This window comes from Triticum aestivum, chromosome 3B (assembly GCF_018294505.1).
Source record: "Triticum aestivum cultivar Chinese Spring chromosome 3B, IWGSC CS RefSeq v2.1, whole genome shotgun sequence".
Taxonomy (NCBI): domain Eukaryota; kingdom Viridiplantae; phylum Streptophyta; class Magnoliopsida; order Poales; family Poaceae; genus Triticum; species Triticum aestivum.
The window spans coordinates 687,397,508-687,402,546 of record NC_057801.1 but is presented as its reverse complement, the minus strand read 5'-3'; the positions used below and the strand labels follow the sequence as shown (position 1 = coordinate 687,402,546).

Below are 5,039 nucleotides of genomic sequence, written 5' to 3'. Positions count from 1 at the left end.
GCTGAAATCACCGCCGTCTTCTACTTTGACCGGCATCCTTCGTCGATCCATCAGACTGTCCAGTCCGACCCAGCCGAAATTATCCGACTGCACCATGCTCCACCCTGCGCTGTGTCCGCCTCGCACATCTGTGCATTGCCTTGATGCCCTGTGTATGCATGATCCATGTCACGACGCGCTCCAGGCTACCAAATCATCTTCCGCGGAACTCATGCATCACATGATACTTTCATCTTAGCTTGCTTGACTTCCCGCAATGACTTCAAACATCCCTGTTGTGGCAACAAAATTTTTATCCTTGCCCACCATACGGTCGACCCATGAAAAAATGACCAAGCTACAATACTTCCCGTGCATGTACTGATGCTAAAAAAAAATCGTAAATAAAAAACCTTTGATTCAAGCCATGCTCCACGTACTGCACTGCTCCAGACACAACACTCGATGCCCTTTTTAATTGCTGCCAAATCGTCTTTCTGATGGGTTCTTGCCCCTTGATGAATATTTTTTTTGCTGATTGATTCCCTCTAGCCTCCACGTACGTGTCCCTTTTTTTCCAGTAACAAACCTCACGAGCCAACCTGCTCCTGGCATCGTACGTACACACGTAACACAGCCCCAGCATCCGTCGTACATCCCCGTGCCACTACCGGAACAAAACCAGCTCCAAGCGTTGACCTTGCTGCCTTTTTCTCGCGTCGCGCTTCCACTGCAGGTTGACCACCGCAGCGCCACGCCCTGCCTTGGGTCTTGAGGCCTCGGCTAGCTCAGCGCCACAGCTGCGCCAGCCCTAGCCGCGCCAGGTCGCAGCCCCGCATGGGCCAGCAAGCCACCACGCACGGCTCTTGCCACACCAGACCCCAGCAGCGGCGCCCAACGACATGCTACGCTAGGGCAGCCACGCGCCGCCGCCACCACGATCGACTGCTGTACATGCACGTTGAATCGATCTCGTCGACGCCACTCGCTGCTGACTTCCGTTCCGATCCGCAGAAAACAATCTGCCATCGCGTGCTTCTGCTTACGCGACACGCCGTTGCTGCCTTCCGATCCCGACGAAACCGGCCGCACGTTGTACTCTGCTGTCGTGTGATTCACTTCCAGATTGCTTCTTGTACTCGTCCGCTTCCGGATCGATTTCTCGTCCGCGCATGGCGCTCCGCCGGCGACATGTTTCCTGCGAACAACCTTGATCCAAGCCGAGCTTTTCCTCTAGATCAACAAATCCGCAACCTCCTCGCAACCTTGCTCATGATACCATTTTGGTCGTCGCAGTCTTGGACATAAACTGACTTTCCAGCTTCTCCCAGATCTTCTTCGGCGAATTCTTATCCATCACATGATAAATAAACTGGTCCGACAGACACAACCGTATAGTCCCGGCTGCTTTCAACTGCAACTCCTCTCAGTCATCCGCCTCCATCTTAGCTAGCTTGGCTTCCTGCAACAACGCCTTCAAGCATCCCTGTTGTGCCAACAAATCTTTCACCCTTGTCTGCCAATAACCCAAAGCTTCTAGTTTCATTGAACTTCTTCACCTCAAACCTAGTACCCGATGGCGCCATTGTTCTTTGTACGACTGACCCTGTGAAAAATTATCCGAGCTTTGCACGCGATGCCCCAAAGTAAGCAACTGAACCTCCGGTCCTCCACGTACTACTAGCACTTCCAACCAAAAATCTCTTCTGGTCTTCATGTGTATAGCTCCTGTCCTGGCTCAACTCTTGATGCTAAGCTAATTTTCTTTGCCTTGCCCTTGCTAATTCCGATGGATAGCACAACCAGCGATGGCCTTTTCTACCGATTGGATCTGCTGCCTTTGTTATCAGGTACCCGGGTTTCGACCATGTCTTCGCCGCCTCCAATCTCGCCACCACCGCCGCTGCCCGTCAACTCCACCACCGTCGTTGCCGCCAACTCCACCACCGCCGCCGCTTCCTCGCCGGGCATCACGGCCTCGCTCTCGGCGGGCGCCACGGCCTCGCTTATTGAATTCATACTCCAGCCAACTCATCCAAAAGTCCGAACTGATGGAGGGAGGTGGGCAATATATTTCAACACTCCCCCTCACGTCTAGGCTATTTTAGTCCTTAGACGTGGGATCGATATAGGCCGCAGAATCGTTTTATTTAATACTGCATTGGCAGGGTCTTGAACTCAAGACCTCTTGGCTCTGATACCATATTGAATTCATGCTCCAGCCAACTTATCCAAAAGTCCGAACTGATAGAGGGAGGTGGGCAATATATTTCAACACATGCTTTGCCCAATATCAAGTGTTTTTTAAACTGTAATTAACAAGTCCTGGATTGATCCTGAATCAATCCAAGTGCCTACTAGGACCAGGAGAAGCACTGTCTTTGCTCTTGACAAAGTTGTAGATGTCTCTCTCATATGTCTTAGTTTTTCTAGCCTCATAAATCCATGATGTGATGCATCAGCGCAGAAAGTTCTACCACCATTTTCTTTTTTGATATCGAGTTTCATTGACTGCTTACTTGCTTAGGGTGGGATCGTGAGCTGGTCAATCTTTCTTCCTTGTGCTAGCTACTCTCCCATTCAGTAGGACCCGAGAAATGAATTGGCTGAAGAAGAAGTCTGTGCTACACTGGAGGGGTTGCCCCTTTAAGAGCTATATATGCCCCTTCAACTATTGCAGGTCATAGCTTCTGCTTTGGATCGATCAACTGGTGAGTTTTCTGAGTAAATTATTTCTTCTTTTTCAAAGTAGAGTGATCAAGTATTCTTACGCAAGTTTTGATCAGGTGAAGGTGGAAGTTATAAGCTGCAAGATTTGGCTGACAAGTTGTTTGTGTCATTCCATGTTTGCGATGGCTGATGGTACCAAGTTCCTCCTATTGTTTCTTCTCCTGTACAGCTCAACATTGTGCTTTTGTACTAAACAAGATATCCAGTGCCTGAAGTCTATGCAACAACCAGTGATTGATCCCAAGAGTGTACTCAAATCCTCTTGGAACTTTGAAAATGAAACCGACGGTTTCATATGCCGCTTTACTGGCGTGGAATGTTGGTTCGCCGATGAGAACAGGGTTCTCTCTCCGCGTCTCGGTAACCTAGGACTTCAAGGTGCATTTCCTCAAGGTCTTCAAGATTGTGCAAGCATGACAGGCCTGGACCCATCGAATAACCGTTTTCAGGGACAATCCCACCTGACTTTTCACGGCAGGTGCCGTATCTTACATCTTTGGATCTTTCATACAATAGTTTTTGGGATCAATCCCACAGAATATCTCAAATATGACATATCTGAATCTCCTCAACCTCTAACATAACCAACTCAGGGTCAAATTCCACCGCAATTCAATTTGCTTACTCGGTTATGGACGTTCAATGTTGCGGAGAACTGTTTATCCAGGCATATTCCTCCTTCGCTATTAAGGCTTCCAACTTTGAACTTTGATGATAACCAAGGGCTTTGCGGTGCACTGTCGGATGATTGTCCCCGCTCTAGGAGATGTAGACCGGTACGAATCAGGCTGCACAGGCTCAACGACCAGTCGAGCATCGGAGCGGCCATCGGATTGGTCATGGGGTTTGTGGTGTCCTTCTACTTCCCGCACTGCTTCATCTGCTCCGAGAGGCTCCGTGCCTACAGCGTCCGCATATGATTCACTTGTTGTTCTGAAACCTTATCTGGCATAGATTTCGGAGGCCAAATGAGCACTTCCGGTAGTATAATCTTAATATGTTCCTTGCAGCAACGATTGTCTAAATTCACATATGTATGCCTGGTGTAAGTGCATCTAGTGCCCCTTAGTGATTTTGGTGTATTGAAGACTTATAGGTTAAGGGACTAATGCGTTTGTGAGTGTACACAGGTCTATAAGTCTATGAGGAGTTTGATATTTACAAAGAAAGTTGACCCCTAAAAATGAAGTTCTTCAACTGAAGACTTTGATATTCTGAAGACTTTCTGAAGACTTTGAAAGTGAAGAAATTGGTGTGACCTTGAAGACTTGGTATTCATTTGTGGAACATGAAGCGTGAAGACTTTTGTTTTCGTAGTTTCATTTTCTCTTTCTTGAGTCATAGGAAACACCGTACTGTTAAAGGGGGTGGAGGAAATACTAAGGAAAAATTTCCATGTGATGCTCAACTCAAAATCCTACACCTACCAATCCCTTTGAGTGAAGCCTTTGTAAATCTCATATAGTTCAGTCACTTTCTTCAGTGACAGAGACGAAGTTCTTCTGGTCACTGATGAATTTGTTCTGACTGAGGAGTTAGGAATTCGCCAGTGCGAATTACCTACACAGTGAGGAACATGATAGCCCTGAGGAATTTGAGAGTCAAATTTCCGACCGTTGTTGTGCTGCGCGCCAGCTGTCCCAAAATATCTTATCCACCTAACGGTCATATCATTGAAGGGCATTTATGTCTTATCATGTCGGGCTGTTCCCTAGGCTATAAATAGCCGCCCCCTACAACCACTAGTTGGTTGGCTGCTCCGAGAGAACTTGACACTTGTCATTTGAGAGCAACCCATCCTCCGAGGACTTTGAGCGAAAATCATCAAGTGAGGGAAATCCCAAACCCAAACACCTACAAACCCCAAAGTGATTGAGCATCACTGAAGAAGTTGATCCTGCGTGGATCCGACGCTTGTTACCTTTGAAGACTGTGCTTCTTCCAGACGGTTAGGCGTCAAGGTCTAGAGCATCCAAGAGGAATTGTGGATCGCCGAGTGACCAAGTCTGTGAAGGTTTGGAAGTCGCCTGAAGACTTACCACGAGTGATTGGACGGGATCTGTGTGATCTTAGTTCAAGGAGAATACGGTGAGGACTGGGTGTCCTGTGCTGCGTGCTCAAAGACTGGGTGTCCGGGACTGCGTGTCCTCGAGTTTAAATACTCAGCCGCTCCAACCAGACGTACAACTGAGACAACAGTTGGAACTGGTCTACCAAATCATTGTCTTCACCAACCTACTGGTTCTATTTCCTCAACCCTTTCATTTCCTCATTACTGTGTTGAGTGTTTGTTCATATCTGTGTTTGAAGACTTTGACTCAAGACTTTCT

General features: G+C 47.8%; 1 pseudogene; it reads left to right on the top strand.

Moving 5' to 3' along the window:
- The first annotated feature begins 2,831 nt into the window (after positions 1–2,831).
- Positions 2,832–3,629, top strand: LOC123066071 (probably inactive leucine-rich repeat receptor-like protein kinase At5g48380; annotated as a pseudogene).
- The last annotated feature ends 1,410 nt before the right edge of the window (positions 3,630–5,039 follow it).